Raw genomic sequence first — 13,213 nt, forward strand, 5'->3', positions numbered from 1 at the left:
AACCTTAACTACTGAGGGAGAAGGAAGATAACACCTTTTCACACAGATCATAGAGCACACACTAATGCACTTTTCTAAATCAACATGCAAACTGTCATAATGCACATGCACAATGCAAGTATTTCTTTTCTCTTTCTTAATGTTGATGAAATGCAAAAAGAAAGTTGTTGTATAACTTTGAATTCAATTTCAAGCGGAAGCAAACAAGTTTGTCCAAAATCGAAAGACACCTTACGATTCACTTGTTTCGACACTTAGAAATATATAAATTCAAACCATATAACGAAAGCGACAAACTCAATAAGCTATGAACAACAAATAAACTAACTCTTAAGATCAGAACGACACTTAATCACAGGTCTAGATCTAAGAGGTCAATGCAAGACTGGTTCACTTTCGTTATGGGAAACTGTAAATGACACAAGAAATACAAAAGAACAAATACAGTTTCTTTATACAACTGAGGCGGAATAGTGACAAGGAAAGTTGGTTTTAGATAGGCCCACTGACTGGCAACTAACAGCAAAAACAATAGTGAAAACAAGGCAAGACACAGCAGGAAACCCCAGTAACTAAAGCCAAGACTGGTCCAGCGCAGGTGTATCACTGCCTGTTTGACCTTCAGCGCAGGTAGCCCCTTCGGGAACTGCACTGAAATGCAGACTGCCTTTGTACAGTCTGTAATGAAGAACGAGACTTTCGTCCGTCTTGGTTTCCGGGTCATAGATTGCTAAAAAATTCACAGTTTTTGCTCAAATCAGAAGCTATCAGTCAAGGACACACTAAGGGATGTAAAGGAGGATGAAAAGCTATCACTAAGAGCTTATTAGAGTCCTTGTGGATCAGCTCTTCAAATCATAAACTTGCCCAGAAACTGAGCTAGAGTAGCTGCCTTCTACTTTGTGTTTGATGGATTCAAACACAGTTCGATTCGGTACTCCCTTTGTTTATGAAATGAATAGCAAAAAACCACAAACAACCAACAAGATACGCTCCCCAGCGGAGTCGCCAATTTGTTGGGGGGAAAAGTATCTAATGCAGAATGCCTCTATCCCACTCTGAAGGTGATAGTACTTCAGCAACAACTGAATGCAAAGCTATTCAAAGTTTCTTCTTTATGAGATGAGAGAGGGAAGAAAAGGATGATCTACTAACCGTTATCTTGCGCTAATAGTCGATCCAGTCCTCACTCCTTGCTGCTTGCTCCTAGCTCCTTACCCTTTCACCGGCCCGGCTACACACAGATCCTGTAAAAGCACAAGAAGAGGAAACTACAAGAAGCATATATCCATAATCGATTATAGGATTAGCATAAATCAAATATACAAGCATCTATTCATCATAAAGACACATGCATATAGAAGAACTTCAAATACTTTATTGATAATAGAAGTAAAGTTCTGAGAGAGTTACAACCACAATGGGCCCAATCCAGCAACACCTCCCAGCTGAAAGAAATCTCCTCTTCACCTCCTTCAAGCAAAACACCCAATAGCTCTATACACAAACCAACAACACTTCCTTACTTGCACAAAATTCTAGCCCCTCTAGACCTCATGAGAGAGCTCTATATATAGGAGATTTGGAGAAAGGATGAGTCAGCTTGAGGCTGGCATAAAGCTGACTAGTGTCCTCTCCCACTTTAGTTAATCTTCAGTTCTTGAGTCCACTTGGAGAATCTTGCTTCCACTTGGAGATCAAGACCCTCTTACTCATCATAGGGCGAATTCCTTGAACCAAGTGTCAGTTTGGAAGCTTCCTGGGCAGTTGACACCTTGCAGAATGACTGTGCCACTTGGCCAATCTCGCCCAGCGCAGGTAGCCTTCATTGATTTTGACCTTCAGCGCAGGTACAAGGAGGAGCAGTTGACATTCAGCGCGGATGCTCAGTGGAGCAGCTGACATGATCCAGAAATAGCCTGTTTTTGAGTGTTTTCAGGTGGAGAACTGATTTTCAGTGCTGTGGTTTGCTGACCTTGTTCCTCTAAGGGTAAGAACAACATGTTTAGGGACTTTGGATCCCTCAGATTATTGACATTTCATGCTCCATGTTGTAAGGCACAAAAATGTCTATAACACCTCTCAAATTATAGTGGTGAAAGCAAGAAGGTCTATTTATGAGTGACATAACTTTCACATGCATACTCTAATTGATGTGATTCTTACACTATTGGAAAGGCATCTATGTGTAGAATAGGGAAAAAAGTTTTGACACCAAGGAGACAAATTTTACCCCCCAAAAATATCTTATAACGCCTCAAAATGCTCCGAGAATGTTTAAGACCCGAATTTGTCAAACTCGGTCCCATTGGTAAAAAAAATTATCCTAAGAGTTTACTCCTCCATTTTTTACACTATGGAAGCATCAAGATGGATGATAAACAATATAATGATCCAATCTGGATCATGGAAAGACATGACATTGTGTATAAAGTAGTATCAAGTTTGGTTGTCAACTCATCCACTCTTAAAGACTCTACACTTTTTGTGAATTATTGTTCATGTTATGCTTTTGAGTCTTCTTCCTCTAAGATGTGAAGATGCATCGACAAACCCTTGGTCCTATGAAATCAAGGCTTTCTCAAAAACATTGCAACAATAGAAATCACTTGTTATTTACAGGGATAACTTCGATTTTGAAGGTGACTTGATGTTTGAAAGAGAAATTATAGCCTTCTTGAACTTTTAAATTCAAATCATCAATATGCCTTAAAATTTCATGAAACATTAAACAAGTGAATCCTTATTCAAGGCATATCTTTCAGGACCACTATGATTTTAAGTCTATCAACTCTTCCAGAGAATGGGTCATATATCAATGCAAGTGATATGCATTTTTCTTGTTTTATATGATAGATCCATTCTCCTCAGCTCCCTTTGGCTCTGGAGTAACTTTCAATCTATTCTGGAAAACATCCAAATCAGAGATTTGCAAGAGCATGTAATAGAGTTAATGGATTCATCCACATAGACACTAACACGTGATCCACCAGGGCACAAACAATTTGATCTTTATCAATCAAGTCAGTGAATAAGTTACATGGTGTTAACACTATAGTTCAATATGGAGTTGAGATAATATTTTTTTTTTCCTTTTTGACTAGATATAATATTGAAAAATATTTCATCAAATTTTGGATTACTAGTTGCACACTTTTTCTCAAATTTTTCATTTCATTCCATACCTCCATTTCTATTTTGATGAAAATGGTGATGGGTTTAAGTCTCCACTTCTATGATTGCATCTAACTTGAACTTGCTTCCACAATCTCACATGTGATCAAGCTCCTACTTGATCACTCCATAGGCCAATGGTAAAAATATCAATTCGAAATAGATAGATACTATATTGGGGTTGGTCCATGGTCATACTCGAGAATACAAGGAATGATCATAATGAAACAAACCTTCGCACCTCTCAATCTCATCCTAATATAATGCTCAATGCACAAGATTTGATATGGTATAAAGAAGATAGGAATTAACGTACTAGAACACCACTCATTTAAAACACCAGAGAGCATATGTTTTACATGTTTCCTCCTAGATCATTGTAATGATTGGTCCATACTCACATGATCAGGTCACATATTTCCACACACAAGATAGATACTAGATTATATTCATTAGATCGGAGATTTAAATGTTCCTTTTTGGAGTGTATTCTATTATTCCTTGCATATCAAATGTTTTCAAAGAGAACTAAGTAAACAAATTTACAAGGGACAACTTGCTATATTTTCCAGAGTTATTTGAGAGTTCTTCTTACTACTTTTTGACGTTCTTTGATTCTACTGAGATTTCTCAGCCCACAGCAACAAACTCTGAGGCCTCCTTGGCACTTTGTAACAGGAACTGCAGCCTTCTTGACCTACTAAAGTAGATTGAGTAATTTTGACCTATTAATTAAGGGTTTTGATCCTCTCCACAAATGCAAGTATGATTCAACCTTCCTAAGGTCATCTGGTCCATCTAAGATTAAACTAGGGCTTTACCTTTTTCTTCTTTAGCTCAAATAAAAAACATATTTGTCTTTCACATTAGAACATGTATTATTTGTCACATAGGTAGGACATAAGAAACAAGGTAGATCTAGGCTTCTTTTAGAATATTTTTCATCCCTTTTACAGCCAGAATAATATTAGGGTTTCTAGGGCTAGTGACAAAATAATCCTTAGAGAATAATTTGAAATAGATTGGCTTCTTTTAAGGATTCTCTTTCACCCATACTCTAATACCATGTTGGTTTTTCAAGGTCCTCTAAACTAATAATCAATTCTAATGATTTAATCATTTTTATATTCATAATCATCTTTAAGCAATTACACAAAAGATATCAACAACATAAACATCTATGACAGTAGGATCATAAAGAGACAAGAAAACAAGTGACACAAATATTTTACCCTAGGAAAACCCACATGGAGGAAAACCCAACAACCTTTTCCTTAGAGAAATTATTCATTTCAGCAGAGATACATCTAATTCTTTAAGTTAAACATAAATTCAAACTGACTAGTAACAAAACTCTAGTCACACTTGGTTAAACTACCCTCTAGACAAGTCACTGCCCAAACAATTCAACTTTGTTTGATTTGCTAGGGCCGAAATTCGACCTTCTTTAGTGCTCATAAAAATTCAGACCTACTTCCCTACAAACTTTAGAGTTGTTTCCCAGAAATCCCCTTGTGCGAATTTGTAGGAGGAGGGTTCACATGTGTGAGATAGAGTGAGAGAAAGTTTGAGATGTCACTATCCTTATTTTTCCTTCTTGTCTTCTTTTTCCTTCACTTGAATTCCCATAAGATGTCTTGTTCATAACTGATCCAAATATCATACCTTATGGAGGAGGACGAATGTAGTATATATAGTGTTTTGGATGGCCTAATGGGTGCCACTTTAACTGGGACCGATTTGACTTGAGGGAGGTTGACTTGATCACTTTGGAGCAAAAAATTCAAAAATATAAAATATAAAATTTTCTCTTTTGAAACCAACAAAAATAAAATGTCTTATATTTATTGTTACATATATTTCAAGGGCGAAAATATTAATTATGAAGATCGGTCATAACTGAAAAATTCAATACATGTTTCTTATTGTAGAACTAGATTCCACCCTAGTAGAAGATATTGAGAGTGGAGCTAATGCTTTGCATGATTTTGGAGCCTTGTTATTTTGGAATGTAAGGTTAGGGTAAAATCATGGAGGGCTTGTGTTACTGAAAACCCATGAAGGTATTGGTGCTTGTGATAATGTAAGAGTGTAAGATCTAAGGTTTGATGATTAAATTCCTAAGATTAGTACAAGAGAAAATTTAAGGATCCCTACTTATCTTAAAGTGTAAAAGCTTCGGTGAATCTTATTATTCAGCTCAAACTAAATGTTTGGCTAAATTTTGATGGGACCCAGCCCACACTCCAATGTATAACTTAACACAAGTTTGTCCGGTGCTTTTGATGAAGGCAGATTTGGTTGATGATTTGGTTTTTGATTATTGTTATGATCAGTGGATATTTATGTTGGTGGTTGCAATCATTTAATAAGAATCATAAATAAGAACCTGACCTGTCCTCCTGCCTCGGTCCTCATTTCCCGCTTGGTCATTACGCAAAACCCTTTGGCATTTTGGTCATTTTCGGCATTTCGTTCTACTGTGAGAGCTCTGCGAGGGTTTCTATGGAAATGCTCTGTTCTGGTTCTGTCTGCGAATGAATGTGGTTCCACGGACTCACCTGTGTTGTTGGCAACTGTATTCCTTGCTGTATGGTCCTATTTTGCGCTCTGGAGGTTAGTTTTCTTGTTTTCCTCGGCACAATGGGTTATTTCATCTATTGGTACCTAGAATAGATTTCTGGTTTGGTTTGTCAGACTTCTAATCGTTCCTTCCTGCTATTGGTTAATTTGTTATTGCTCTACTTTTAAAATCGTTTTACTAATATTCCCATGGGCACAGGTTTTAGGCACAATGGCTCGCTTGGCTTGTCTTTCAGGTAATTTGTCTTTCTTTGATTTATCTCAACCTTCTCCTGGTTTAGAAACTAACAATGTTTGCTCCTCTTGTCTCAGGTCATTCTTGTGTTCTGTGGCTCTGTAGCACGAGTTTCTTGTTCAATCGCACTCCCAGGTAAGATTATGTTCTCCCCTTGCTTGTATTGTATCTTTGCTCGTTCCACTATTATGCGTGATGTGCTTGACATTGGCTTGTTATGGTTGCACAAGTCAAGAGCTCGACCTCGGGGTGGATGGCTTTGACACTTGGTTTGCAAACCCTTCGGGGCCTTTCGGGTAGGCTCTGTCACCACAGTTTTGTTGAACTGTAGCTAGGGTTTGTAGTTTTCTAGGGCCGCGCCTCAGCAACTATTTGCTGTCTCTTGTTTGAGTCGTTACACGACCTGGGCACTCCTCTGTTTACAATTCCAGTTTGTAATTCGTTCTAGTTAGGCTCGAGGGTTTCACAATGTCAAACCCTTGACTAGGGTCTGCCCTGTCTCGCGGTCACTACTTATTCTATTTTCTTTAATAATGTAACGCTGGACTCTTATATAATAACAATTATATATTTCTTTGTCTCTGTTTCATTTAGAAAGGAAGAAAATGGTGTATAACAGTTCGTAATGAATTACCTCTGTTTGGTTTGTTCAATCGATACTCGGATTCTGTTTTCTTCATTCAATTGTTTCACTGTGTGGACATTCTCCTGGCCGTGAGCCTGTTTACTTGCTTGTCTGTTCTGGTCTTGGAAACTTGCAAGCAATTTACAGTGCTATGTTTCTTAAGAGAGGAAAAACATAAAAATACATGCCTGCACTTTGTTTGTCATTTCTAAATCGTTTAAACAATAGAGAAAATATAGTTTCACAGTATGTAGACGATGGTACAGACGGATGAATGTTAAATTTGTGCTCTATATCTTTTTATTGCTTGTATCCGAAAATGTTGAACCTTGTCATTGATTTTCAATGTTACATTTATATGTTCTATCTATAGTTAATGGAACTGTGTAGTTACTTTCAGTTGTAGACCTTATAGTTACATAACTAATAATTATTCGGTTCTGCCTATATGGCAAGATTTTACATTTAGACACATTTTTATTTTTCTTTTAAAATGACAGGACAATTATTAATCTACTGTTTATTAAAGACAAACAAGTAAACAACCCTAACCAACCAAACTACCTTTGACTAATACTGAGATTAAGATAAAAACAAAATCCTACCTCCTACTTTGACAAACTGAACACATAAAACAAACAATATACTAATTCAACTCTCCACCCTGGCAGAGACCAACACCCGGTCATGGTGCCCTAGCTGGATGCTCCTGCATCAGGCTCCTGGGGCAAAAAGAAAGCATGACCCTAGTCCATAAGCTTATCGACTGAAAAAGCTGCCTGCTTAATCTGCCTGGCATCAAGCCACGAACTATCCTCAATAGGACATTTCTTCCACTTGACAAGGTACTGCAGATAGTCCTTTCGTCGATTTCGTTTGGCCACCTAAGTGTCGAGGATTCTCTCGATCTCGGGAGGCTGAACATAAGGCATCTATCTCATCCAGGTTTCTCCTCCATCCTGGGTATTCTGTGTAGGCCGTGTGGTTCTGTATTCTTCTTTTGGGTCAGCAGTGTAAGGGAATAGGTCTGCCACATTAAAGATGGGTGAAATGCCTATCCCTGGTGGCAACTGTATCTCATAGGCATTCCCTGAAAATTTTGAAGGACTTTACAGGGGCCTATCTTCTTATACTTCAGCTTATTGTATGCACCTCTAGGGAAGCATTCGTTGTGAAAATGCGCGAGGAATTCATCTCCTACATTGAACAGTACTTCCCTTCTTTTTAAATATGCTTGTTGTTTATACTTTTGGTTGTTGTCCTGCAATTTAATTTTCACTTGCTCATGCAAATCTCTCATTGTGTTAGCGAAATCTTCTCCATCTACGCTTCACCTTTCTTGCTGTCAGAGATCCCTCAACTCATGCACTTCGCGAGGATGCATGCTATATAGGATCTGAAATGGACCGTAACCTGTGCTGCGATTAGGCGAGTCGTTATAAGCGAACTCTACCTAGGCAAGAACTTGATCCCACATCCATGAATTCTCACCAATCAAGCTTCATAGCAGGTTCCCCAGACTTCTGTTTACCACTTCTGTTTGTTCGTCAGTTTGTGGATGATAAGCAGAACTGTAACTCAATTGTGTGTCCACCTTCTTCCATAGGGTGTGCCAAAAGTGCCCTGTGAACTTCACATCCCGGTTAGAAAGAATAGACTTAGGCAAACCATGTAGCCTGACAATCTCAGTGAAAAAAAAGTGGGCCACGTGAGTGGCATCACTGGTTTTTCTGCAAGGGATAAAATGTGCCATCTTCGAGAATCTATCCACTACTACCATCACCAAGTCATAACCTCGCTGTGTCCTAGGTAGACCCAAGATGAAGTCCAAGCTGACTGAGTCCCACTGTCTACTCGAAACAGGTAATGGTGTATACAGTCCTGTGTTCTGACTGTGACCCTTCGCTAATTGGCATACCTTACATCTGGTCACAAATCACTGTACATCCCTTTGTATTCTTGGCCAAAAGTAAAACTGAGTTGCTCGAGTGTCTTGTCTATGCTGAAATGTCCAGCTAGACCTCCACTGTGCTTCTCCCGAATAATGTTCTCTCTCATCGAGCAGTCAGGAATGCATAGCTGTCCTCCTCTAAATAGCAGTTTCTCCTGCAAGTTGTAGTCCAACCATGGACTATTATCTCTCACCAAGGGATTCTGACATGCCTCACAAGCCTCCTTAAAATCTGTATCAATATGGTATAAATCTTTTAAGTGCTCAAAACCCAACACTTGCACCGTACTCTCCTACAAAAGTAAAGCTATCCTACTCAATGCATTTGCCACCGTGTTGGCCTGCCTGCTGATGTGTTTCAACGCAAAGGTGAAACTCTGCAAATATTCCACCCACTTGGCATGTTTTTGATTCAACTTGTGTTGTTGCATCACATACTGTAGTGTAGAATTATCCGAAAACAACACAAATTCGTTTCCCAACAAATAGTGTCTCTAGTGCTTCAGTGCCTAGATGACAACATAAAAATCCTTGTCGTAGGATGAATATTTCTGCCTACTTTCATTTAACTTCTCGCTGAAAAATGCAACAAGTTTATCCTCCTAGCGGAGTACAGCTCCAACAACCGTACCACTAGCATCACAACAAACCTAAAAGAGATTTTTAAAATCTGGAAATCTCAGTATCAGTCTCTCTGTGATCTTCTTCTTTAATAGCTGAAAACTCTTTTCCGCTACATTAGTCCATCGAAAAGGCTGACTGGCCTTTTTAATAGTGTCCAACATAGGTGCACAAATTTTGCTAAAATTTCTGGTAAAAAATCGCTAGCCCATGAAAGCTACGTACCTCAAATAAGATTTTCGAGGATGGCCAATTGATTATCGCTGCAATCTTTTCTGGATCCATCTTCAGCTCATTTTTTGCTATTACAAATCCCAAATAAATCAGCTCTTTTTGCAGAAAAGTACACTTTTTTAGATTTATCAGCAGCTTGTTTTGCTGTAATTTTTCCAGCACTTTCCAAACATGTCGAAAGTTCTCCTCCTTTGTCATGCTAAAAATTAGTATCTCGTCCAGGTAAACTATCAAACATTTTCCAATATATTCTTTCAGCATTTCATTCATTAACCGCATAAATGTACTGGGCCTATTTCTCAGTCCGAATGGCATAACCAGCCACTCATACAGTCCCTCGTTAGTCTTGAAGGTTGTCTTCCACTCATCCCCCTCTCGAATTCGGATCTAATGATACCCACTCTTGAAGTCTATCTTAGAAAAATATGCTGCCCCGTTTACGCAATCCATCATATCATCCATTCTTGGCAGTGGAAACCTGTACCAGATGGTAATTTTGTTGATGGCCCTTGAGTCTGTGCACATCCGCCAGTCTCCTCCTTTCTTGGGAGCGAGAACCGTTGGAACTGCACAAGGGCTCAAACTTTCCCTTATCAATCCTTTATCTAGCAGTTCCTGCACCTGCTTTCTAATCTCCTCATTGTCCTTGGGGTTCTTCCGATAAGCTGACTTATTCGGAAAAATTGCTTTGAGTATGAAGTCAATATGGTGACTTATGCTTCTTTTGGGGGGGTAGTTTATTTGGCAAGTCATCTACCACTATATCTGTAAATTCCTGCAACATCTGCTGAATTTCTGGCGGTAAATCTGACACCTCTGTATGCAACAACACTATTTTTTCTCTTCTTACAACTGCATAACTCACCTCGTTATCCTCAACTTGTTTCAGAAACTGCTTTCTGCTGATCAGTGTTGCTCTTGGCTCACTTGTCCCTGCTGTCCCTTCCTCCTTGATGGGCACAAGCATGTGCTTGATTCCATCCTTGAAAAACTTATAGCAGTTCGTCATTCTATCATGTACCACCTTTCTGTCATACTGCCATGGCCTGCCTAGCAGTATGTGACACACATCGATCAGCATGATGTCACAAACGACCTTATCCTTATATCTACCTATTTGAAACTCCACCTTGTATTACTCATCTACCAACAACTGATGGCCTTTTTGCAGTGATGAAACTTTGTAAGGGGTGGGATGTTTCAATTGCTTCAATTCCACCTTTTCCACCATTTCTGTGGCCACTAAGTTATCTATACTACCGCTGTCAATAACTAGCTTAAAACACTTACCATTTGACTTATAGACCGTCCTAAACAAATCCTTCCTCTACGTTTGTTCGGTGGTTTCTTTTGCTGGTTTTAACAACACCTTGTTCAAAAACAAGGCTTCCCCAGTTTCTAGAGCATTTTTTGCTTCTTGGGGAGGCACCTCTGCTTCTTCTAGTTGTGCAACATATGCACCTCTCTGTCCAACTTGGTTTGCCTTAGGACACTCAAATGATCTGTGTCCCCACTTATGACACCTGTAGCATTGATAACCAGCTCCTCTACCTCGGCCATTTCCCCTGCCTCACTGATATGGCCTACCTCCTCTTGTGTTGTCCCCTTTTTCCGCTGTTCCGGAAGTTTTAGAACTGCTGCCTTCCTCATTACTGCTAGCAGCTCGCCCTTTGCCATAGGACTGGCCTCTTCCTCTGCCGATTCCTCGTCCTCTCCTGGCATTCTGCCTTCTAGTAATTTTCTCTTCAGCTTTCATAGCACTCTGATACGCTTCTTCAATATTCTTTGGAGACAACATACTAATTTCATCTAAAATTTCTAGCCTTAAACCATTTACATACCTGGCTGTCTTTTCTGTGGTATCCTCTATATAACCGGCCCTTAGGTTCACTCGATAAAACTCTTCAGTGTACTCCCTTACTGTCATCCCTTTCTGTTTCAGATTCTGCACTTGCCTGTGTAGTGCAATCTGATAATCTTTCGACAGAAATCTGCCCTTCAACTTGGCCACCATCCTTGACTAGGTTTTGATCGGCAACTTGTTCAATCTCCTTCTCTCTGTTTGGACACTGTCCCACCACAGGGCTGCGTGTCCTTTCAACTTTGTCGTAGCAAATTTAACTCTGCAGTCTTCACTAACCTCCTCACACTCGAAATACTTATCCAACTCACTAATCCAATCCAACAGGATCTCTGTGGATAGGCTGCCGTCATAATTTGGGAGTTCTGGTTTGGGTTTACTGCTTGCTATTAAGACTGATCTCAACAGTCTCATTTCTGGGCCCTCTCCATCCGATCCATCTGTTGTCGCTTCAGCTTCCTCTTCACTATCATCGCCTACTTCTGGATCTCTTCTTCTCCCTGCCTCAACTGCCTCCAAACGGGCAGTAAGAATCCTGATCTCCTCTCTCAGTCCTTCCTCTGCTATCCTTCGAACACCTCTGCCATGACCTCGCCTTCCTACCTCCATTTCTCTAACTGACCTTAAAAGAAAAATTTTGCTTTGATACCACTATGATGGGACCCAGCCCACACTCCAACGTATAACTTAACACAAGTTTGTCCGGTGCTATTGATGAAGGTGGATTTGGTTGATGATTTGGTTTTTGATTATTGTTATGATCAGTGGATATTTATGTTGGTGGTTGCAATCATTTAATAAGAATCATAAATAAGAACCTGACCTGTCCTCCTGCCTCGGTCCTCGTTTCTCACTTGGTCATTACGAAAAACCCTTTGGCATTTTGGTCATTTTCGGCATTTTGTTTTGCTGTGAGAGCTCTGCGAGGGTTTCTATGGAAATGCTCTGTTCTAGTTCTGTCTGTGAATGAATGTGGTTCCACGGACTTGCCTGTGTTGTTGGCAACTGTATTCCTTGTTGTATGGTCCTATTTTGCGCTCTGGAGGTTAGTTTGCTTGTTTTCCTCGGCACAATGGGTTATTTCATCTACTGGTACCTGGAATCAATTTCTGGTTTGGTTTGTCTGACTTTCAACCATTCCTTCCTACTGTTGGTTAATTTGTTACTGCTCTGCTACTAAAATCATTTTACTACTATTCCCGTGTGCACAAGTTTCAGGCACAATGGCTCACTTGGCTTGTCTTTCAGGTAATTTGTCTTTCTTTGATTTATCTCTGCCTTCTCCTAGTTTAGAAACTAATAATGTTTGCTCCTCTTGTCTCAGGTCATTCTTGTGTTCCGTGGCTCTGTAGCACGAGGTTTCTTGTTTAATCAGACTCCCAGGTAAGATTATGTTCTTCCCTTGCTTGTATTGTATCTCTGCTCGTTCCACTATTATGCATGATGTGCTTGACACTGGCTTGTTCTGGTTGCACAGGTCAAGAGCTCGACCTCGGGGTGGATGGCTTCGACACTTGGTTTGCAAACCCTTCGGGGCCTTTCGAGTAGGCTCTGTCACCACAGTTTTGTTGAACTGTAGCTAGGGTTTGTAGTTTTCTAGGGCCGCACCTTGGCAACTGTTTGCTGTCTCTTGTTTGAGTTGTTACACGACTTGGGCACTCCTCTGTTTACAATTCCAGTTTGTAATTTGTTTTGGTTGAACTTTCTGGTTAGGCTCGAGGGTTTCACAATGTCAAAACCTTGACTAGGGTCTGCCCTGTCTCGTGGTCACTGCTTATTCTATTTGCTTTAACAATGTAACGCTGGACTCTTATATAATAACAATTATATATTTCTTTGTCTCTGTTTCATTTAGAAAGGAAGAAAATGGTGTATAACAGTTTTTAATGAATTACCTCTGTTTGGTTTGTTCAATTGATACTCAGATTT

This window comes from Pinus tabuliformis, chromosome 7, assembly GCF_031772625.1.
Source record: "Pinus tabuliformis cultivar Carrire ecotype Pingquan chromosome 7, CPIR1, whole genome shotgun sequence".
Lineage (NCBI taxonomy): Eukaryota > Viridiplantae > Streptophyta > Pinopsida > Pinales > Pinaceae > Pinus > Pinus tabuliformis.